We start from the raw sequence: 26,380 nt of genomic DNA on the forward strand, positions 1-26,380 counted from the left end.
GGAAATGGCAACCCACTCCAGTGTTCTTGCCTGGAGAATCCCAGGGACGGGGAGCCTGGTGGGCTGCCGTCTATGGGGTCACACAGAGTCGGACACGACTGAAGCGACTTGGCAGCAGCAGTGCATTCTTTTACCAACACTACTAATTTAGTATTTGTCATCGTCCATTCTATCATATATATATTATTACTTCTCTATTTTACTGACAACTTTACAAATATATGTATTTCTGTTGCCTCTCTTTTTTGTCCACCTGTTTTGTTTCCCCACGTGCACTCTTGAACCAAATTTCTTTGTCCATCATTATCAATGACATTTTTACTGTCCTTATGTCTTGACTGTTCTGCCATACTTCACTCTGTTGACTTTCCCTAGCTTTATAAAATTCTCCCCTACTTTAGTTTTTGCAACTGTATGATACGTTTGCTCATAAGTAGTTCTCTAAGTATGAACTATTTCTATAATCATCATAAATAGTCCATACTCAAAGAATGTCATCCTGAAGCAACTTTAGTGTTTTTGTTTCCTTTTTTCTATGGTTAATGTATGGGACTAGTTCTTTATTCCTGAATGAATTTTAAACCAGGGCCTATAACTTTTCTGTCACTTTTACATAGAAAATATTCCTCATTCAGTATAATTAACATGCTGTTATTATACTATAGTAATAAACATTTTTAACTTTGTTCAGAGTTAGGGCTTTTCCCCTTTCTCATTTGGATGGGCTGATACTCAGCAATGGAAGTGGTTATATGTTTTCTCTTTTCCCACTTTTTGCTCCTAAGTATGATTTTTATCTTTCTCCTTGCCTTCTCCCCCACTTCAATGTTGGAGACTGGGCATGTGTTTAAGGGCTGTTTTCTCTCTTCTCAATTTTGTTAGTTTTTGAGAGACCACTGAGAGCTTCTCACCTACATCTACTTTGACAGAAGTCATTGCATCTCCATTCCGGCTAAATACTTGCTTTCTCAGTCTGAGGTATTTTCTTTCTCTGACCCATCCAGTTACTTCATAGCAGAATAATCTTACCAAAATAATGGATACAAATTTCATGATTAATTTTGTGTACTGAGTTCTGTGATTGTGAATAATATAATATATACTAATTTATAATCTGAATGACATTTTTTTTTAATTGAGGGCAGAATGTGTTTTATATATATATATATATCTCCAAATATTTAAAATGAATTTAAGCTAATAATAGTTCAATTCACTGTCCAATTCATATACATAGTCCTCTTATGCAATTTAGATCTTGGTTTGAAGAATATGGACTAGTGCACACAACAAAGTCTTAATATTTAACCATATCCTAGACTATATTATTTCAGCTTTTGATTTGTCACTGATTCATGAAAGAATATTAGCAATCAATCATTTTTTGTACATTTTGCTAGTCTTAGGAAAGTCATGCTAATCATGCTAACATCACAAATTATATATGAAGTGCTGCTGCTGAGTCACTTCAGTCGTGTCCGACTCTGTGCGACCCCATAGACAGCAGCCCACCAGGCTCCCCTGTCCCTGGGATTCTCCAGGCAAGAACACTGGAGTGGGTTGCCATTTCCTTCTCCAATGCAGGAAAGTGAAAAGTGAAAGGGAAGTGCTAGTGGCATTTTAAAATATATTTCTGTGCATTAACAGTTACCACCAACCTCTCTAAATAGAAGAGAAAATAACGTTTTCTATAAAATGTACAATGGAAAATATAGAGATGATATAATGTGACATCATCTCTTCAAGAAACATTAAGCAAATGGAAAGTGTATCTCTGAATATTTCATTGACTATATAAATGTGTTTATGTATAATACATGTGTACCATGTAGAACACTCAGATAAGAATTATTCAGGGATTATTCTGTTATCATGCTGTTTATTTTATCTGTCCTCTCTGTTCAGAAAGTATTCACTAAAGATACTTTTAATATTACCTATATTTTAAGCTTGGCATTTGACCAAGGCTTAGAATAAACACAATCTATATAAATTAATACCTATTTAACTTAAGCATAGTGATAAGTAATATACACATGTATTCCTTTGCACATACATAAATATATATGTGTTCTAAAGTATAAATACATTTTTTTTTTCCTAAACACAAACTCCTGCAAAGGACATGTATGTTCATGGGATTACACACAAACTCCAAAGGACAAAATATTTGGCAATGGAGCTAATTGGAATGGTGTTTTTTCGTACTTCTATTACATTGCTCATCTTGAGAACTGGCAAGACACTCTAACATTTGTGTCTAAGGAAATATCTCTAATATATTTATCTTTGAATGTTCATTTTTATTTTTGACTCTAGATTATCAAGTGTTCCTTCTTTGATTCTAAATTGGTTCATACTGAACTGACATCTTTCATGCACAGAAATGCTATAGAACTGTAATGACTGTGTTATCACCTGCCATCCGCTGTCCATGCACAGATGTTATCCTACACTACTACTTCAGTGGATGGACAGCACTCCCACCACCTTTACTTTAGTTGCAGGTCTTTGGGAAGTAGATGCTTTTGGAAAGTAATGAAAAGGATACTGAACTAATTCATAAAGGGCACTCTTCCTGCACAGTCAGTTGGTGGCTTGCGGTGTTAAAGAAGAAACAATTTCTCCAAATGACAGTTAGATTACTGGAGAATTTCAATCCAACAAAGACTAATGATCAGGTGGAAAATGGCTGACCTTCCTCCACTCCCTTCACTTTGGTTCTTCCTTAGGTCTGACCTTTAGGACAGAGAATTCTCTCCTTTCTTAGAAGAACTCCCCTGGTTCTTGATGGTGCTCCCTGGGAATGCCCTCATGCTCAATCACTTGACATTTGTCCTCCAGCTTTCTTGTAATCTGCAATAATTCCCTCCCATACTCTCAACATCTCCTTCAGAGGCATTCCCTCTTGCTTCAAACCCCATTCTCATCATATTCTCTTACAAGGAGTCCTTAATTAACTATCAAAATCCAAGGAAAAAATAACAACAATAAAAACAACAAAACACGTTTCCCTTTCCTCAATGAGAAAAATTGCTGAGTAATTAAACCTTTGAAGAGGTGAATATAGATATAATCTTTGGTATACCTATACATATTTGCATTCCTTCCCCCTTTCACAGCAATGGAAAGGAAGCTAATTTTTTTTTTCTTTTCTATGTCCATGTTTATGAAGGTGGGCAATTATACCACTACTGCTATGAATCCTCTGTTAATCACAGAAGTAAACATGAAAAGAGAAATTAAAGCTTAGAGCAGGCACTGCTAAGCTGCTTCAGTCGTGTCCAACTCTGTGCGACCTCATAGACGGCAGCCCACCAGGCTCCCCCATCCCTGGGATTCTCCAGGCAAGAACACTGGAGTGGGTTGCGATTTCCTTCTCCAGTGCATGAAAGTGAAAAGTCGAAGTGAAGTCGCTCACTTGTGCCTGACTCTTAGCGACCCCATGGCACATAGATTGATTTTCTAAATATTTTAATCATCAATGTCATTGTGAGATAGTTGCTATTTGTTGAATATTTGTTATACACCTTAACTTTTCTACACACTTTACATGCATTATATCCATTAGTTCTGATAATAAGGTATGAACTCTTTGTATCCCATTTGGAGAAACTAAGGCTTAGGAAAAAGTTAGTATTTCATTCCAATAAGATATTTTCAGTTTTGTGGCAAAAAATTATCAGATTTAAAAATTTTTGTATGTATCACTAATGAACTTGACCATTCTTATGCTTATTCATTATGAAGCAGTCCACACATTTCATCTTTCTTATTTCTAAGCAACTGATCAAGTAAATATTTACTTTTAAAGATTTAAAATATTGAAAATTAGGTAATGGTGAAAAAACATACAGTAGTTTTATCTGGTATGTTACTGTGCAGTGCTTAGTTGGTCATTTGTGTCTGACTCTTTGTGACCCCATGGACTGTAGCCCACCAGGTATGATATTAGTTTTAATATCTGAGAGTAAAATCAACACTGCCATTATAGCATATGTCAGATAAATTCAGTAAAGTGAAAGTGAAAGTCACTCAGTCCTGTCTGACTCTTTGCGACCCCATGGACTATACAGTCCATGGAATTGTCCAGGCCAGAATACTGGAGTGGGTAGCCTTTCCCTTCTCCAGGGGATCTTCCCAACCCAGGGATTGAACCTCAGTCTCCCTCATTGCAGGCAGATTCTTGACCAGCTGAGCCATAAGGGAAGCCCAAGAATACTGGAGTGGGTTCCCTTCTCCAGGGGATCTTCCTGACCCAGGAATCAAACTGGGCTTTTCTGCATTGCAAGAGAGTTCTTTACCAACTGAGCTAGCTTCTCTTAAAGACTTCATACATTTTTTTCCCATGGAAATATTACAGGGATTTGGTTGCATCTATATTAACATATTTTCATTTATTTCTTAACATGTTATTTTAAAGTTTTGTTTTTTTTTAATTTAAATCTTGTAACATGTTCTCTTTATCTCCTATCTTTTTAAAGCACAGGATACATAATATTGATTTGTATTCATTAAGACAGGTCCTCTTGTTTTGATTCCTCAGTAAACACACGGAAAGTAAGATACTTCTCAGGAAGTTAATCAGCAGCCTATGACAACATTCATCACCTAGTGTTCCAGTGATCTTTCAAAATTTTAACAGTATTAGATAGCTTTTGAAGTAATTATGACTAGTGTTTACAAATGCAGCACTAAGATTTATGTGTCACTGGATTTTTTTTTCCCTAAAATGTGACGGAATTATAAAGACAAATCATTATTTTATAGAGTTGTACAAAAGGAAAAAAAACAAAAAACAAAACTAAAATACTCCATCGTGTACACATCCTGATTTTAGAGATGCTAAAATTTGAAAAACAACATTTGGCAAACACATAGCAATAAATGTTACTATTGGCTGATGCAGGAGTGTTTAGGAGGAAGGGACGTGTGCACAAGTCCCCCAAGCTGGTGAGAGTGTAGACTAGTCTTCCTGGAGGTCATTTGGTAATACCAATCCAAAGCTGTAAAGCCATTTATATTTTTAAACTCAGTAATTCCTGTAAACCAAAAGAAATAATGAGACATGCAAACATTTAGGAACAACTTCTACATGTTAGATGCTGTCCTAAGTACTTGGGAAGTATCCACAAAGGAAACAAAAGTCTCTGCTCTTATGGAACTCATATTGTAGCAGAACAGAAAATGATTTTGATAGACTGCACTATGGGAAAAAAAGATATTATAGAACAATATTTGCTCCATGATTCTAATTTGTAAATGTATTTCAAAAAGTAGAAATATTATAAATTATCCCACAGTAAGTGATGGGTATGGTACATTTAGCCAACTGGGTTTTATTTCCATTTGGGTTTTATTTTATATGTTTTAACCAGATTTGATTATTACAAATGTAAATAACTTACATGGGCATGTTTCTAACTAATCTATTGTATTTATTTTTTTCTCAAAACAGAATTTCATTAGATTTAGAACTTAAGAGGCCAAGACCAGATAAGTGTGATTCTGTTAGTTAAGTACTGATTCAGTGGTTCTCAAAGCAGGGTGCTGCAGCAGCAGCAGGCCCTAGGATCTTGTTAGAAATTCAAAATTTTGGACTGCAATCCCCACTACAGAATCAGAAACTATGAGGGCAGGGCCCAAATATCTGTGTACAATCAACCCCTTCAGCCATTCTGATATACTCTGAAGGTTGAGAAGCATGCATGGTAACTTGTACTCAAATGGAGATTTGTGGGGACAGGTACCAAGAGTCAGTTGCCATAGAGGTCCTTTAAATTATTTCAAGTAAATTATGGTGACCAATGAGACCATATCATCACCAGACTCCTCTCCTGACTAGATCTATGTCCTTGAGTTCCTTATTTCTGTGTTCCTCAGTTAATTTATTTATAAAATAGATATAAGTATCTACCACTTACAGTTGTTTGGAAGACTGATTAAATAGACTAGCATATGAAAAATCCTGAAACACGTGTAATCTTCACGTGTTTGCTATCATCATTATTATTGTCAATTATAATTATTAATGATGCCTCAGTAAGTTAAATGACTTGCTTGACATGATACAGCTAGGATTTGATCCCAAGTTTGTTTTCCTCTAAATAAAGTTCTGCTTTTTCCTCCCCTGTCCCTCTATGTACAAAAGTTGCATTTGTACCATATATTTTATCTTTTTATACACATTTTCTCCTCCTTTATTGTTTAACACTGATCTGATAGACTGGCTTCTCTAAACTAAATGTCTTCTCTAACTAAACATCATAAAAAAAGGGGTAATGCTTTGTGTTTCGCATTGTCTGATATTATATTTACATACATGATAGATGTTCAATAAACACAAGCTAATTGTGAGAACAAGGACATGACTAAAAATTTCTTCAGACACTGGTAAAATATATCTCCTATGCTATTGAATAAAAGATTATAGAAATCATATTAAAGAAAAAAATCTTTTTTTTCTCTGTATTTTTATTAGGCAGTTGTCAAGATAGTGTACAAATGGATTCAGGGCTAAGTAGTTGCATTAGATCTGGGTAGATCTCTTTTACTTAACAACATCTAGCCTACGTAATAGAAGAGGTGGAGAAGTGTGAAAATATTCATGGGTTCTTCTAGTTAAGAAATAAAGAAACCTAGTATTTAAAAGAAAGGTATTTTCCCTCATAGAATCATGGGGAAAAAATCTTAAGTATTGAGACAAATTAAATTATCTTTAATGCAGTTTGAATATGTTTCACATTGAACAGTTGATAACTAGGAGACATAAGAATATTCAATAAAAACATTTTTTATGTTAAAAAAACATACTTTGGTACATAAAACTCAATTCATAAAAATGTCAACTTTATTATTTTGTTGGTACTCAAATTATTCCATCTTCATTTTTTTTTAGCTTTTTATTGAGATATAGCTCATTAACCATGTTGTGATAGTATCAAGTGAACAGCAAGGGATTCAAACTTACATACACATGTATCCATTCTCCCCCAAACTCCTCTCCCATCCAGGATGTCACATAACATTAAGCAGAGTTCCATTGCTATCCACTAGGTTCTTGTTGGTTTTCTTTTTTATTTATTTAATATTTATTTACCTTATTTTTGGCTACACTAGGTCTTTGTTGCTTTGTGCAATCTTTCCCTAGTTGTGGCCAGAGAAGGCTACTCTTCCTTGTGATATGTGGGCTTCTCATTGTGCTGGCTTCCCTTGTTGTGGACCACAGGCTCTAGGCTGGTGGGCTTCAGTAACTTCAGCACTGGCAATGCAAGGGGCATGGGTTTGATTCCTGGTCCTGGAAGATTCCCACATGCCATAGAGTAGCTAAGCCCATGCACCACAACTACTGAGCCCACGCTCTAGCATCAGTGAACCATGACTGAGCCTGCATGCTGCAGAAATTACAACTTTATTATGCATTTATAGCCACATAATAATTCTCATGATGCCAATTGAATTAGATTTTTGTTGTATTAACAAACGTTCATCAATGTATTATAAATGGCTCACTTAATAAGTTGAAGAACTTCCCTGTGATTGGAGGAGAAAAATGAGTCATGAGAGACAAGTGGAGTCATAAGTGGACAACAATAAGACCATGTATGACACTAAAGCTCTGATCAATAAGCCTAGGACTCCAAGCCACAACTTTTGCATCAGTTGGCTCAGTGTGGTTAGGAAAGTCCAGTACTTCCAGGATATTTTCAAGGGAGTGATTACCAACTTTGTTAATGTTTGTCTCCTGCTTCCAACTCAAAACCAACTAGAGAAAGCCAAAAATGCTCCCCAGTCAATCACATTGAGTGCCCTGCTCTAGTTAACCTACCTCCAGCTCTCCCTTACTCACAACCTCCAATTAGAGCATATATGGTTTAGGAGGTAGGGAGAATAGTGACATGTCAAATAATACAGATTTCCAGTTAGAAAGTGAATAAGTTTCAGGAATCTAATCACAGCATTGTACTTATAGTTAACAATATCATATTATACATTTAAAAAATTGCTAAGAGAGTAGATTCTAAGTGATCTCACCACACAAAAAAGAATGATAATCTTGTTTTATGATGGAGATGTTAGCTGAGGTTTTAGTTTTAATCTTACTGTGATACAAAAATATTTCAATTCAACACATTGTATACCTTAAAGTGTTATATAATGTCATATATAATATATGTTATATATATATTTTACTGTTATATGCTGTAATGTTATATGCCAAAGAAGTTGAAAAAAATGACATTAGAGGTATCAATAGAATCCAGAGAGTAGAGTGGGTTTTGGCAACACAGGAATAGATTTTGTTTTGGACATTTTTGACTTCAAGTTAACTGTGCCATAGGTAAGTTGAAATGTCTAGCACAAAGTTGGAAAATAGAACTTGAAGTGGGGACTACAGGCAGATCTATAAAAAATGGTTTGGAAATACTACCCATAGAGCTGGTACTGAAGTCATGAGTGTGAGGGTAATTTCCGATATGGAAGATGTAGAAACATGGGAGTCATAAAATGCACCAGTGCACTGATTCACATAATTCATTTGAAAATTCCCAAGCATAGCTCCACCCCTGGGCCTTGTGCTTGGTGCTGAATGTAAACATGCTGCAAGACTGCCTACATTTAAAGATCCTTAAGAAGGAGAAAAAAAAAACAAGGCAAAATCCTTAAGTTGTATTCATCAGAATATTAAATACAAAAACAAAACCTAAATATAAAAAGTAAGGCACTGATGGAATCACTGGAATAAGAGACTTGAAGGAAGGAAGAATAGTCAACAAGTACACCTGCTGTTAGTTATTTGAGGGTGATGATGACTTTAAAAAAGAACATGATCTAGTGTTTTGGCACTATTGGAGATAATCGATGGAGAATGTCATTATCATTATTAGGGTAAACAACATATTGTTAGTTATAGCAAGTACGTATAGACTGCCCACCCAAAAGGAAAGTAAAAGATGGAAACTTGAAAAAGTGGGTCAAAGGCAAATTTCTCCAGGAAACAAAAGGCTTGAAATTACAGGTTGAAAGGAACAGTTAAATGGAGAATGAGAAATTGTCATTAGAAAAAGCATAAAAGGTGAAGTTAGGATAGGCAAAAGAAAATAAGAATACAAGAAGGAGAGAAAGTCTTTTTTCTTGAATCATTTCAGTCCCTCAGTCGTGTCTGACTCTGCAACCCCATGGTCTGCAGCACTCCAGGCCTCCCTGTCCATCACCAACACCCGGAGCTTACTCAAACTCAAATCCATCGAGTCGGTGATGCCATCCAACCATCTCATCCTCTGTTGTCCTCTTCTCTTCTCACCCTCAATTGTTCCCAGCATCAGGCTCTTTTCCACTGAGTCAGTTCTTTGCATCACGTGGCCAAAGTATTGGAGTTTTAGTTTCAACATCAGTCCTTCCAATGAATATGCAGGACTCATTTCTTTCAGGATGGACTGGTTGGATCTCCTTTCAGTCCAAGGGACTCTCAAGAGTCTTCTCCAACACCACAGTTCAAAAGCAGCAATTCTTCAGCACTCAGCTTTCTTTATGGTCCAACTCTCACATCCATACATGACTACTGGAAAAAACATAGCTTTGACTAGATGGATCTTTGTTTTCTTAAATATAAAGTAATAAGTGAGGAACAGATGAATATATAGGTACATTATTTAATTGGAGATAGAAAAATTGAAGTTGTTAATGTGAATAACTTTAATCCACTTAAAATGTATGAGCAAATTATGGCATAGCAGGAGAGAAAATGAAATATAGAAAAAGGACAGAAAAAGAGAAGAGATTAGAAATATTTCACTTTAGTGGCTATTAGGAATGTAATGGGTAGGTAACTGTTAAGAAATTATAATAATGATGAAACATGAGCAACACATATGGCTAGTTGTGTGGTAGAATAGCAAAGCAGGAAGCAAACACTTTGGTATAGCAACTTTCTTTTCCAAGGATTAGAGGAGACAATTTTATGGAACATCATTTCATTGAGCTGTGGAGGATTAGAGTGAAAGGGAGATTAAATGTAAACAGAGAGGTTTCAGAGTACATGATCTAAAACTACCCCAGTTTAAGAGATAAAGGACCTATGGCTTAAAAACCTTACCCGTATGATTAAAATGAAGATTCTGGTCCTTAATTCTGGAACAGGCCCTGAGAGTCTGGTTCTAACAAGTCCAGAATTTCAGTGAGAATCTACAGCTTATTAAGAATCACAAGTGATTTTCATGCATGTTTCAGAAGTATGTACTTTTAAGTTTGAGAGGTACTGACATACACTTTACTTATACTTCTGTGTCGGTAATTGCCATGAAAATGGTAAAAGGAAAAGCAGGAGGAATACTGGGTATTTCCAAGGGATTATTCAAGTAGCCAGTTATGCAGAAATAGCTAGAAAGGGACTGTGAGGCCCCAATACAGCTCTGTTTTGAGAACAGGGAGAGAGAAGGATCTAAGAGTCATGATGGCAGCTCTAGAGTTTATCAGAGCTTTGTCAACAGTTATTGTGAGATGAAAATTAATATTTCTATAGTTACCTAATAATTTATATAAAGTTAAACCAGTTCTGTGAACTTTCATAGGTTCTTACAGATTTCTCAATATAACCAACTCCAGTAATGAAAAGATTGTGATATTATTCCGGAAGTTACAGTTTACAATTTTAATTTCACCCAAATGTATAGATATCTATAACAACAAATTTTATGATGAACATTATTATTTTTGAAACTCTATTAATTAATACAGCTGAATGTCAACTTAGGAAAATTATGGCATGACATTGTCACTCGTGAAAAAGAATTTGGATAATCTCTTTATAATGCCTCCATTTGTAGTTGGAAGTTATTGTTGCCAATCATATAAGCACAACAAACTTTTTATAAAATTTTAATATTTTGAATAATTTGGAGTGACATGTTTAAGGATAGTGATATTTAAGAGTCAAAATATTAAATGTGAGAATCTATACATTTTAGTTTAAAACATGTAAATACCCACTTTCAATACGGATTGCTTGATGTTCTTTCTATATCTCCCTGACACCAGAAATATTTGTAGTAATTACTTTAATTTGATTATTTTTTAATGAGGATAAAACTTTAGTTAGAGGTTTTAACATTTTGCATTTTTGTAAGCACGGTTTCAAAGCAAATAGTTGTTCAGTTGCAAAAATATCAAAGGCACCTCTACCAACAGCCTAAAACACAAATTCCAGTCTCATGTTTTTGGCAACTTTTTTTTTCCCTAGTCATGCATTTTGTCATATAGCAGTTTTCAAATAACTTCCAATTATATAATGAAATCCTTGCAGAAGCCCTGGAAGATTATGGTTTGTGGAGTTAATTCACAAATAACATCTTTCCTCAGTAGATTTTAAACCATGGAAGAAAGATTGTCATCTTTTGTCATTTTAATTTTCTCTAATGTATACAAACATATTAATACATAGTTGGAAACTAATAGGTTCAGACAAATTTGAATCCCCTAAGAATATGCTGTACAATTAGTTTTCTGTCACAGTAAAATGTATCCAAATTCTTTGAGATCATATTAAACTAATAAGGTGATGCAAGGTACAAGTGATTTTATAATAGCTTTATTAAGATACAATTCTCATACCATAAGATTATTTTTTCATGAAACTTTTTAAACCAATACAGAATTGTAAAGTAAAATAAAAAATAATAAATAAATAAATAAAATAAATAAATAAAGTATACAATCAGTGGCTTTAGTGCACAGGTAGTCAGCATTGCACAACCAGCACCACTATCTAATTTTATAATGTTTTCATGATCTGAAAAGAAATCCTGTACTTATTGGCAGTCATTCACCTTCTGCTCACCCTTCAGTCCCTGAAAACCACTAATCTGCTTTCCATGTCTATAGAATTTCTCATATTCAAATGGTTTCTATCCAAGCCTGAGATGACATACCCTGTCCAGGATTCAGTCCATATCTTATTACTGTACTGTTACAGAGTAGAGTTTAAGGGAGCAGGGGTGGGGGGTGGTAGGTAGCCTCTCATGATTAAAAAAAAAAGTCACTGGAGCTATAGTTTTAGGCATTAATACTGCCTTCTAGCTAGAGAATTAATGAGAATAGGGGGAAAAGATGGGTATGTTGTCTATATTCAGGGCCACTTCCTGGAAGTCAATCGCTGTACTTCCACACACATGCATTTTCCAGAGTTTAGTCTCATAACACCAAGACTAAGAATCTTTTTCCAAGTAGCCATTAACCTACTTAGAAGTCAGCAGCCCTTTCTAAAAATAGGGAAAGATAAATATTGGAAGATAACTGGAACTCTGTCATAGTTTTAAACCCACTTGAATTTATTAAAATGCATTAAGCTAAGATTTGGAATACCTGAAGAACAATCCTTATGAAAGATTTTAGAATCTTAGGGCAACATATGTAATGGCTTTTGATAGTGGCAATAAAATATAAAATCATTAAGTGCCATATTTGTAACCAGGATATAAAAAGTATGAGAAAAGACCATATTTATCTTGTTCATCATTTGACCTCATATTCTGGAATAATAGTGACTGACAAATAGTTGCTCAGTAAATATTTACTGAATAAGTAAGTGGATTATTGAGTTAACTTTATGTAGTTGTATCTGTTGTTTACAGTTAGAGTTAAATAACATATGTACAAATTATCTAGTCTTAGGATGAGTTGATAATTCAAAACTTATCACTATCACTCTAACTTTCCCAGGATTTAAGATCTGTTTTGAAAGAAATGATCTAGGCATTGAAAAGACATTGAGAAAGTTTGGGTGTTACTGAGCTAAGGTAAGGCTTCCCTGGTGGCTCAGACGGTAAAAGCGTCTGTCTACAATGCGGGAGACCTGGGTTCGATCCCTGGGTTGGGAAGATCCGCTGGAGAAGGAAATGGCAATCCACTCCAGTGTGGCAATCCACTCCAGTGCTATTGCCTGGAAAATCCCATGGACAGAGGAGCCTGATATGTTACAGTCCATGGGGTCGCAAAGAGCTAAGGTAAAAATCTAACACCTAAATATAGGGTCATTTTCTTCCTAGGGAACTGTCTAGCAATTATTTCTTTATTGAAGCATTGCATTATTTATGTAGGTGTTTATTAGTTATTTACTGAGATTTTACAATATGCCAAGCTTCATTGAAACTACTTTTTTTTTTTCTCATACGTGTAGTCTACAATTATAATGGGAATTATATTTCTGAGTAGATAACGTTGGCACTCTTCAAAGAATTAAGAGTTCAAACTTTGGGCTTTTAAAAATTAAACACATGATTTGCAATTTTCTAACTAGGTAGACGGCTATCTGTTTTCCCAAAAAAGTGTTTCTGATACGTTATACAAAAACTGCATGTATATTGCACAAAATGTACATATTTTATAAAATCTAATGTATTTTAAAATTTATTGGCAGAAAGTTTTAGAAATTGGCATACTGTTAAATAATGTATAGTTTCAATTTATCATTTAATAAACTAGGCACTATGGAGCTATCTATCTAAAATTATCATAATATGTTGGAGTTGTAAGACTGGAAGAATTTATTTACTATTATTGTAGATTTATTTTAAAAATTTGAGAGTATAGTTGTATCTCTGCTTTATGGAGTTGAAGTTTTAAGTTTCATTCTAAATAGAATAAAATGAAAACTCAATTTCTTTCACAATTCCTCCTCATTAAAAGAATCCGAATTTCTATGCTGCATGTAACTAATAGAGTAGGAGAGTTTGTATTTGAAATTCAGCTGTACCATTTCTACCTCTGTGCTCTTGTGTACATTTTAAAATTTCTCTATTGTCTGTCTGTGTGTGTGTGTGTGTGTGTGTGTGTGTGTGTGTGTGTGTGTGTGTGTGTGTGTAGGTTAATTGACCAGTCCTGTCCAACTCTTTGCAACTCCATGGGCTGTAGCCTACCAGGCTTGTCGGTCCATGCAATTCTCCAGGCAAGAATACTGGGGATCTTCCTGACCCAGGGATCAAACCTGGATCTCCTGAATTGCAGGCAGATTCTTTACCATCTGAGCCACATTGGAAGCCCTCTATTGTCTTATCTATACAATAATGGTAATCATATCTGATAGGATTGTTCTAATGATTAAATGAGTTGAACCTAAAGTACTTAACCTACTTCCTGTCACATAGTAGTTATTCAACCAATGTTAACAACTATTAATATTACTAATAATATTAGGATCCACTAAGCTGTTAGTAGGGGCTTCCCAAGTGGTGATAGTAGGAGCTTCCCAGGTTGGCGTTAGTGGTAAGAACCTGCCTGGCCATGCAGGAAACATGAGAGATGAGGGTTTGATCCCTGTGTTGGGAAGGTCCCCTGGAGGAGGGGATGGCAACTAATGCCAGTATTCTTGCCTGAAGAATCCCATTGACAGAAGAACCTGGCGGACTCAGACCATACGGTCAGGGTCACAGAGAGTTGGACATGACTAAAGCGACTTAGCACACACACAAGGTGATTGTAGACATATAATAAATATGTAATTACCTGACCTCCAAATCGAATATATATGTTTATATATATATGTGTGTGTGTATATATATATAAACACCACTTGTAAGAATGTTGCACAGTAGAAAAATATCATGTGGAAACTGTGTTGTATATCACAGAATTTGATGCCAGCATCTCTGGATTAAAACCAAAAACAACAAAATAACTCCTGTAATAAGTACGTTTACATAATAACTTCCTCACAGCTGAGAATTAAATTAGTTGACCCATTCAAAATATTTAAACCTATGATTCATATATCTCTTATTTTTAGTAAATATTATTTATGGCATATGACTTAATTGAGATTCTGAACTTAATTAAGCTTGAGTTGGATTTTGACTTCACAATGTATTAGTGATAAGATATTTTGGAGTATATTCAGGCAACTGTTAGCTTCCATTTTTTATCTGACAATGTTGAAAATAGTATCATTTTTGTATTAATAGAGATACTCAGAAATTTTAGTGAATGCCAATTGAAGATATATGAAATAAAGTGTAGAGATCCTAGCATTGTGTTACTTATCCATTGCTAACTAAATATCATTTTAATAAGATCTGCCAGACTGTCTTTAAAATAATTTGTAATTATATTTTAAATTATTTAAAATAACTCCCCAATGTTTAGGTTTCCAAATCATCTAAAAGTTCAACCTTCTGTCACTCCCTCTAAAAATTTAACTTTTCAGCAAACTTGAGCCAAGAAGAAATAAAGTGCTTAAAACCATCTTAACATCAGAGAAATCACCTTCTGAAATGCCAATTCCATGAATTTTTCCAGCCACATATGCAATAAATCCGTTAGGTGATAGCTATAATCTATAGAAATACTAAATCAAGTACAACTTTTCAGGATTTCTGCAGTCATTTGACAGTTATATCGGGATTACTATGAAACATTCCTCCTTGACTATTGTAGGTCTAGAATATTAGACTTTCAGAATTACCAATCACGTTTTGTTTTGTTTTGCTGAAATTTGCTTACTTGCTTCAGCATACATTCTTTCTGAATGGTTATTCCTCCAAATATAAATAGTTCAAATGGAAGAGGTTTATCTGATTCAATTCATTTAGCTGAATCTTGTTATATGAAATAAAATTTCTAGAAATACATCAAGGACAACACTAGCCTAGTGCCAATGTCACTGACAGTTTAATAGCTCATTCTTCACCACAAATTCCCCCCACCCCTGCCAAATATTTGTCACTCATATCTTGTTGAAATGGACTCTTCTCTTTGAGTGTAACTCAGTACTCAGTATCAACTGAAAAGGGTATATTAATGTGAAGTGAAGTGAAGTGAAGTGAAGTGAAGTCACTCAGTCGTGTCCGACTCTTTGCTATCCCATGGACTGGAGCCTACCAAGCTCCTCCCTCCATGGGATTCTTCAGGCAAGAGTACTGGAGTGGGTTGCCATTTCCTTCTCCAGGGTATCTTCCCGACCTAGGGATTGAACCCCGTCTCCGGCATTCCAGGCAGGTGCTTTAACCTCTGAGCCACCAGGGATGCCCCAAATTAATGTTGGGGTAGGCCATGTTTCTGCTTTGGCTTTCTTGTATGCCTAAAATCACCTCCCTGGCTTGACCTTGTCTTTGAAAAACAAAAAGCAAATATATTTAATGTCATTTCTAGAATCCCTGAATTTAAGCATGCTCAGAGAAGGCAATGGCACCCCACTCCAGTCTTCTTGCCTGGAAAATCCCATGGATGGAGGAGCCTGGTGGGCTGCAGTCCCTGGGGTCACTAAGAGTCAGACATGAGTGAGAGACTTCACTTTCACTTTTCACTTTCATGCATTGGAGAAGGAAATGGCAACCCACTCCAGTATTCTTGCCTGGAGAATCCCAGGGATGGGGGAGCCTAGTGGGCTGCCGTCTATGGGGTCGCACAGAATCGGACACCACTGAAGTGACTTAGCAGTAGCAGCGGCAGTGACTTTGAGTATCCAACATATCTGATCAATATAACGGTGTCAGTGATACAAACACAGATGTCCTTTGGATTGACTCTTAATATCTGAGTACTCACATTTAGATGGAGATAAACAATCTATGCATAACTGGAGAACATAAATAACCTTATGTGCTTTTTATGTTGAAATTGTATTATTTGACTGAAAGTGTCAATTTATACTGCAAATTGTAACATAGTGCCTGCAGGAGTAACCTAGCATCTGATAGTGCTAAAAGAAATTAGTTTCTATAGTATAATGTCAAATCTTAAAGCTTGAATTTAAATTTTAATAATGAAATAATAATACAATTAAAAATTTCATCTGGTGTATCCAAGGAGTTCACTCCCCAATGGCAATACTTAGCTTCAACCAAATATTGTTTCTAATACTTAACTTTTTAACATGTGCCTCAAATTTAACTGGGTGTACCTCTTGATTAAAGAGGTAAGAATGGAGAAAAGTCACTATAATTCTTTGAATGACTTTATGAAGTATAAGCATTCAGATCAACTAGAAAAGATTTCCCTTTTAATCAACATCAGCAGAAAGTAGACTTTTTCAAGTAATCTTCTCCTTCCTTGCTCCTGTAGGGAAAATGCAAGCAGAAAGTAGTTGAATAGTGAGTTTAGGACATCTGCAAAGTTAGTCCATGTGCACTGGAATTAGCAAAAAGGATAGGCAGCAGAGACATCTGTAGAGGGCTATTAAACAGAATAATGACTTGGGGCAAGGAGACCTGAAGGCATGGCCAGTAACTGGAGTGAAATAAAGTGGACTGAGACTCAGAGAATCAGAGACTCAGAGTACAGTCAAGTCTCTGCCACCAGTTCGTTCAGTGACTTGGACTGAGAAAGTCTGAGCGTGCATTATTGAAGATTTAACTCCACATGTGCATTTCAATTTGCATTAAAAAATGCAAATATTTATACTTAATTGATAGTACTAATTTATTCTCCACTAATATTTGATCAGAAGAATGTTAGAAATACTTTATTTCATTCTTCAAGTGGTTCATAGTACTGTCAAGATCATTTCTACACATAATTCCTACTAAGAATTAAATAGCATTTTTTATCAGATAAAATATGTTATATAATGTTTCCTTCATTAGCAGTAAAAAAAAGAATTAATGGTTAGAAACCTGAGATAAACATATCCTCCAAACCAACACCACTCATAAGGAACTGGCACAATATATAGATTCAATCTATTATAATTTGTATGTTTTATGAATTTTTATTGGGTTGACTAAGAAGTTCATTTGGGTTTTTCCAGAGTATACAGCACAGAAAAATGCAAGCAAACTTTTTACCCAACATGATAATACATTACACAATAGTATACCTGCCTATATATGTCATTCATGAGTTTTCTAAAAGATTCATAAATGCTATTAATTTCTTCACTGAGGGTAGAAATGAAATTGTCAGTTTCCTTATTTTGTTGACAGTATCTACCTGAAGCAAATTTAAGGGCTTAGTAAATGTGTGTTGATTAGTAAGTTACCACTGCATCAAAATGATAAAACTGTTGCAAAGCATGTTAACTACTAAATATGATCACATGTAATAGTAACCAAATGTCTTGATTCAGTGAGAATAATGATAACCAGTTTCATAAAGAGCTATTGTTAAATATCTTAATTTAAGATGTATAACAAACTATGGAATACTGCATGACCTTAAAAATGATAACATAAAAGATTTATATTCATGAATAGCTATATATTACCCACTGATTAAAACACATCAACTGGACGGTGGTGAAATAACCATATTTGTACACATGTGTGCATGCATGTGTATGATAGCATATGTGTGTGTGTATTTGACACTGTTAACTGAGTGTAACTGAGAAGACTTTCTAAAATAATATATGCAAAATATATTTTGTTTACAAATATATCCCTCACCCATAGTCCCACAAGAAGCAAGAGACAATAAAAATTCTCTGCTTGTTTGTCATCCCTTCATTAAAGAGCTGAAATTAGAGTAATTAATCTCAAATCACAATAATCTGATGTGAATTGAGTAATGGCAATGCTATTTCAGACAAATATTGTAGTCAAAATATGTACACTAATTATACATGCAATACATTTTTTCGTGATATTGAATCACTATTTAACATTTTATGATCTTAAATTAAAATGCAATATCTTTACTAATACAAAATGTTTCTGGTTGTGCTTTATTTAGGTCTCAGGGTGGTGAACTTTTTCTTTGAATTCCTAACCTGTGAGCCTGTGGTAAGATTATGATTAATATACTAAATTGTATGATTTATTTACCTGTTACCTCTGCTTGATTAATAACAGTAAACGGAATTTGCTTAGGTAATTTGATACTTTACCCTAGTTTTACATAAATGTTGAAGAAGCTATGCAATATTTTCTATCAAATGTTTATGTTCTTGAGTAGATTATAGTAATATAGTCAACTGATAGTCATTTCATACAGTCTTCGATAGGTTCCTAAGTGAATTTGAAGCATTGCTCAGAAAGGCAAAGATTTATACCATGGAGAAAAATTGTTTGACTCTGAATGACAGTATTATATATTAAAATTTTTATAGTGAGGTTTATTTGATATCAATGAATAGGGCAATGAGTTATTGAAAGTTAACTATAACACCTGTCAGGATTTATCAAAATTGGATTCTTCTATGAAAGTTTGATGTTGGAGCTTTAGAGAGTTGAAAGCAAATCATATAACTATAGAAATAGAAATGATAAGAACTAGTAACTTCTAAGGTGACTTGGGGGGTGTTATTTATTTGTTAACTTATGTGGTTAATACATTCAGTAACGTGTTAAAATGTGAAGATGGCTTGCATTTATAATTGATTACTACAGAATATAACTAAACTATGTTTGTGTTGTAAAACTAATTGGGTTATTTTAGTAAGAGAATTTTCAGGACCTATCTGTTCCTTAATAGTAAACTTGATAAAGATTTAGCTTGTAATTGAGATATAAATTACAGATAGTATGGGCATTTGTATCATACATTTCATATTTGGGCAAAAATGACATCTTTGGAAACACAGAGACAATGAACTAAATCTCTTCTTGATCTGATAAAACAGCATTGCTGTTTCATATGATAAAACAGCATTACTGAAATGTATATTAAAGAAGTTGTTTTAAGTGACTATAGGCAACAACCACCTATGGGCACTCAAAGGTATTCTCTTTGGTGAGGCTACTTAGAAATATTCCAGGTATGATCATAAAAAAAGAAAAAAAATACCACATAGAATTATCTGCTCTGCCACAAGGACTCTACTAATAATGGAAGGTGTTTTTATAAAATGTCATTTGGATATGAATAGAGCAATAATTTCATCCTTGAGAATTTGTTTTTTAATTTGTAGCTTGTAGTTTACAAATATAACTAAATGAAATGATAAATTCTTTTCACTTAAAAAATGGTACAAAATATTTGTAAGATTTATTTGAATCTCTAGTCTTTTTAATATTCTTATATAAGCATATCATACGTAGAAAGAATTGCTCATATCTCAGGGCACAGTCTCCGTGAATTGCCATACAATGAACATACCCATTTAACAAGCACTCATAGAAATTAAAAAACAAAAGGATAAAAAGAGTATATGAAACCCCACCTCATATAGTTACTTTTCTAGTAACTATACCCACAGAGCATATGCAGTATCTTGAATTCTAGAAGGATAGATTACCTTGCTTACTTAATCACGTTTTATAAATGTAAACATATGGTATGTACTGCTTTGCTTCTTTTGCTCTAAATTACATTTGTAAGATTGTATGCATTGGTAAATCACTCATTCTCATTGTTGTGTAATATTAAACAGTATCCAGATTATGGTCCTTTCCCCCATTTGTAAGCATTTGGGTAGACTTCAGCTCTTATAAGTAATGATTATATAGACATTTGAAACATGTTTTTTAGGGAATCTGTGTATATATTTTATTGGATATATAGGATATGTATATGTTCTGCTTTAGTAGATACTGACATTTTATCAAAGTGGTTATATCATGTTTCAACAGCAGGATGTCAGTTCAGTTGCTCTGTATATTTGAGTATACAGTATCTCAGTAATATTTGAGATTTTTCATTCTTCTATTTCAGTTCATTTGATGTGTATAGAGGGATTTTTTTAATTTGAATATCTTGAAGGTATTAAAAACATTATAATTATTTGTCATGTTATATATCCTTATATAATTATGGTATCTATCCTTTTTATTATGTACATATGAAAATTGAATCCTAAACTGGATACATTCACTAATATGCTGGAGTGGATCAACTTGATTAATAAGAGCCAACTGTTACGTGAAGAATTTTGAAAGCTGTTTATTAGTTTGAAAAGGTGCCATAGTAGAAACAGTTACATCACGTATATTGGCAAACATTTGAAAACTGGGCTTTAACTTTTTTTTCTTGGAAAGCTAGTTTTTAAACATTTACCCAGCATGACACTGGATACTTACATTATATGTGAAACCATTTGGTGGAATTTCTTATCTCGTGATAGTATCTTTTGATGGATAGAATTCTTGATTTTAATTTATTCTAGTTTATTAAGTTTATTTCTTATGTGATTAGGATTTTTATGTGCTACTTAAGAAATATTTACCATAGCAGTGATTGTTAAGATATTTTTCTATAATTTTGAGTTACCATTTGAATTTTCACATTTAATGATCTCAAGATAATTCTTCTGTGGTACTATCTTGTATACTTAAGATAGCTAGATAGATTTTCATTAGGATAGTAAAAGCTCTGTGATATGTAACTTTTTTAATGTAAAATTCATATATAAACATGACAACACTGATATTTGTATTTAATAATTTAATGTAGCTGTTTATAAGTAATTTGTCATATTTCATAAAAATAGTATATGTATTTATGCATTATCCCCTATAAGTTTCAAATAACATAATCAGATGGCTATTATTTTGAAATTAAGTATCTGGTGCTCAGTCATGTCTGAGTCTTTGTGGCTCCCTGTAGTGTGCCAGCCAGGCTCCTCTGCCTATGAAATTTTCCATGCAAGAGTATTGGAGTAGGTGGTCATTTCCTCCTCCAGGGAATCTTTCCAGTCCAGGGATGGAATCTACTTCTCTTGCATCTCCTTCATTATCAGGTAGATTCTTTACCACTACACCACCTGGGAAGCCCCCAAGTATCTAGCAGCATAGCAAACTTAATATGTAACTTTAACCTTAACTGTAGACAATTTATTTCCATCATATATTACTGAATGAACCAAGTCTGAAAAATATTCTACAGAATCAGTGGGAAAAAAAAAAAGAAAGACAGCCCTCAGAATATTAGGCTAATCTTTTTTGCATTCAAATAAAATGATTGTCAAAATACATTTTCTTGTATCCAAAACATTATATCATCTAAACTGAATAAACATATAACTGTAGGAAAGGAAAGATATACCCAACCTGAATGCAGAGTTCCAAAGAATAACAAGGAGCCTAAGTAACTAATGTGAAGAAATAGAGGAAAACAATAGAATGGGAAAGACTAGACAGCTCTTCAAGAAAATCAAGAAAAATGTTCCAAAGGAACATTTCATGCAAAGATATGCAGAGTAAAGGACAGAAACAGTATGGACTTAACAGAAGCATAAGATATTAAGAAGAGGTGGCAAGAATACACACAACTATGTAAAAAAATACCTTAATGACCCAGATTACGACAATGGTGTGATCACTCATCTAGAGCTAGACATCTTGGAGTGGGAAATCAAGTGGGCCTTAGGAAGCATCACTACAAACAAAGCTAGTGGAGGTGATAGAATTCTGGCTGAGCTATTTCAAATCCTAAAAGATGATGCTGTTAAAGTGCTGCACTCAGTATGCCAGCAAATTTGGAAAACAGCAGTAGCCAAGGATTGGAAAAGGTCAGTTTACATTCCAATTCCAAAGTATTGCAATGTAAAGAATATTCAAACTATCACACAATTGCACTCATCTCATGTGCTAGCAAAGTAATGCTCAGAACTCTCCAAGTCAGGCTTCAAGAGTACATGAACTGAGAACTTTCAGATGTACAGGCTGTATTTAGAAAAGGCAGAAGAACCAGAGATCAAATTGCCAACATCCACTGGATCATGGAAACAACAAGAGAATTCCAGAAAAACATCTGCTTTCTTGACTATGCCAAAGCCTTTGACTGTGTGGATCACAACAAATTTTGTGGAAAATTATTCAAGAGATGGCAACACCAGACCACCTTACCTGCCTCCTGAGAAACCTGTATACAGGTCAAGACGCAGACCTGTATAGTTAGAACCAGACATGGAACAGTAGACTGGTTCCAAACTGGGAAAGGAGTACATTAAGGCTGTATATTGTCACCCAGCTTATTTAACTTACATTTAGCATACATCATACAAATGCCAGGCTGCATGAAGCACAAGCTGGAATCAAGATTGTCAGGAGAAATATCAATAACCTCAGATATGCAGATGACACCACCCTTATGGCTGAAAGTGAAGAGGAGCTAAAGAACTTCTTGAGGAAATTGAAAGAGGAGAGTAAAAAAGCTGGCTTAAAACTCAACATTCAAAAATGGAAGAAAATGGCATCTGGTCCCATGTCTTCATGGTAAGTAGATGGGGAAACAATGGAAACAGTGACAGACTTTATTTTCTTGGGCTTCAAAATCACTGTGGATGATGACTGCAGCCATGAAATTAAAAGATGCTTACTCCTTGGAAGAAAAGTTATGACCAACCTAGACAGCATATTAAAAAAAAGAGGCATTATTTTGCCAACAAGTCCCTCAGGTGAAAGCTATGGTTTTTCCTGTGGTCATGTACGGATGTGAGAGTTGGACCGTAAAGAAGGCTGAGTAACAAAGAATTGATGCTTTTGAACTGTGGTGTTGGAGGAGACTCTTGAGAGTCTCTTGGGCAGCTGAAGATCAACCCAGTCAATCCCAAAGGAAATCAATCATGAATATTCATTGGAAGGACTGATGCTGAAGCTACAGTATGTTGGCCACCTGATGCGAAGTGCCAACTCACTGGAAAAAACCATGATGCTGGTAAAGATTGAAGACAGGAGGAGAAGGGGATGACAGAGGATTAGATGGTTGGATGGCATCATCAAGCTCCAGGAGATGGTGATGGACAGAGAAGCCTGGCTTGCTGCAGTCCATGGGGTTGCAAAGAGTTGGACAGCAGTTGAGGAACACTGAACAGCAACCCTCATGATAAATATATCATGAAGGATTAATTACAGAGTATGGCTGTGTAAACCTCATTAAGATAGTCAAAGGTAGAGATGGTATAGATAGATAAGTTTTCCCAGGTGGCTCGGTGGTATAGAATCTGCCTGTCAGTGCACAAGGTACAGGAGACGCAGGTTCCATCCCTGGGTCAGGAAGAGTCCCTGAAGGGGGAAATGGCATTCCCCCCCAGTATTCATTCCTGGAAAATCTCATGAACAGAAGAGCCTGGCCAGCTACAGTCCACAGGACTGCAAAGAATAGGACATGACTGAGTACACATGCATAAATAGATAGATATCAATATAGACATGTGACTTAAATTTTTGATGGAATACAGTAGTGCACCACATACTTGTTTTTTGCCTAACAGGAATGATAATATTAAAAACAGTATTTTTTTTCTTAAAACTCTGAGTAAATTATATAAATGTCTATATGTTTGCCACAGATTGTGTTGTCTTTTTATGCAGTTCTGTGAACTGAATGTGTTTTTTCCTCTTCAAGTAATGTTTTTGATTTAAATACATTCAATTTCCCCTATAGTAGTCAAAATATTTGAGAGATTTAATGAAACATAATGGAAGTAAATATTTTTTCAGATGGAAATTTCAATAGTTTCAATACACACATATCTAATAGACTGTTTCTATTTTAATAGCTGAGTTTTTATTGCAGGCCACTTCATTGACTTCAGAGTAACTCATAACTCAAACAATGGACATGCAAAAGTAACTGATATAAAATTGTGTTTTAACAATTAGTTACTAATTTTCAAATCTTTATAATAGTGAGAAGTCTGCTGAGAAAAATTGAGGATTTATAGATTAATCCTTGAAATTAAAGAAAGATGACATTGATTTATTTTCATATATTTGGAGAGAGCCTGGGATTAGTACCCCAGAGTTATTATTCTTTTGAATCGTCTTGCCTGCTTTAGATAGCCAAAGATGAAAAGATATGGAGTGTGTGCTAATTATAAACTAATTAGCTGATTTATACTGTTACAGCATTACTAATCACTGTGGGATAATTAAAGCAGGAAGGACAAAGGTGAATGAGAAACTGAAAGGTGTCTTGAAGATTGGTTCAAAGACTTTACATGGCAATAATAAGTCTAATCCTGCACTAGTCTTTTTAAATAGCTGAATAATGAGTTTATCTGTGAAATACAGCACAACTTACACAAACCTTAATTCATGAATCTGTCTGTCCCTGAAGATAAATGATAGTTAAAGAAAAAAAAAAAATCCAGTGAAGACAGACACTGAATAGAAGATAACAGTTAAATATACTTCATTTACACAGAGATTACAGAGTTTAAGGGCAAATAAAGTTCAAAGATACATAGGTCACACATTGAAGGAAGAAAAACAGTAGAAACTGAAGAGATGTAAACATGTAGAATATTTTATTATATATGATTTGAGGCCCAAACTAAAACAAAATTGAACTATGCAATGAAATTATAATCTGAGAGTACAAACACCCTTTAAAAAAAAAATGGTGAAATATATTCAGGAAAAAAAAATCCGAACAACTAAGATGTTTTGGTACTATAAATGAAGACTGAATTTTTTTCTTTTCTGTAGTTAAATGCTATTTTAATTTTTATTTTTAACATTTTATTGTAGTAAAATGCACATAAGATTAAATTTACTAACCTTAGAGTAAAATTATTGGACACACAAAATATCATCTGTATATTTTTAGTTCATATTTAATGATATATTCATTTAACTGTTAAAGTACAATATTGTTTTTTCTCTCCCTGAAAAGTCATATTTTTAGTTCCTGGCCCAATATCTGGCAACAGCAGATGTTCTCTGAATCTTTGCTATCTAGAAAATCAAATTTATATAAACCAGGTAGAAGTTTTAGTTTCTTTTGCTAAATAAACCATTTTTTTTCTGAAATACATCCTCTTTCCAAACTTTCCTTTCCTCTTCCTTCCCTCCCTTCCTTCCTTCATCCCACAAATTCCAACATTTGTGAAGGATTTACTATGCACTGTGAAGATGGCTAGCTAATGTTACAATGGTAGAACAGACAAGACATATATATTTATTAATTTTACCATCTGAGAAGAAAAAGGATTATTGTTAAAGCAAGTCTCAATTTTGATAAATATTATGAAGAAATACATTCTCAAATATAAAATAACTGGTACAGAAGTTGATATTTACTGCTTCAAAGGAAAAATAGAGTTTCCCATATGAGGGAATGAAGAGAAAAAGGAGTATAAATAGATTTCTACCCTTTTAGGAAAAGGGGAGCTTGGAATGTTCGAAGAGGGTAAATAATGTTAGTGTGCGTGGATCACAGTAAGTAAAAAGGAAGGAGGCATGACAAAGTTTAAGTCTTGTAGGTCATGATAAGTGTATTAGATTTTGTTGTAAATGCCATTGGAAGTTGTTGATCATTTTTCCTAAGTGTTTTAAGATAAGTTCTTTGTGGAGAATGAATTAGTGGGAAGTATTTCTAGGAGTGGAAAGGTCATTTAGGAGGAGACATTTGCAGAGTTCTAGAGATAGATGTGATAGCTTGAACTAGGATGGGATCTCTGTGATGAATTTACAATGTATTTTGGATGCAGAACCAAAAGGACTTATTTGATTTGAAATAGATGGTGAGAGAAAAAATGGCAAGCATGAATCCTACATTTGGACAATTG

The sequence above is a fragment of the Oryx dammah genome, unplaced genomic scaffold (genome assembly GCF_014754425.2).
Source record: "Oryx dammah isolate SB20612 unplaced genomic scaffold, SCBI_Odam_1.1 HiC_scaffold_11050, whole genome shotgun sequence".
NCBI classification, from domain to species: Eukaryota; Metazoa; Chordata; class Mammalia; order Artiodactyla; family Bovidae; genus Oryx; species Oryx dammah.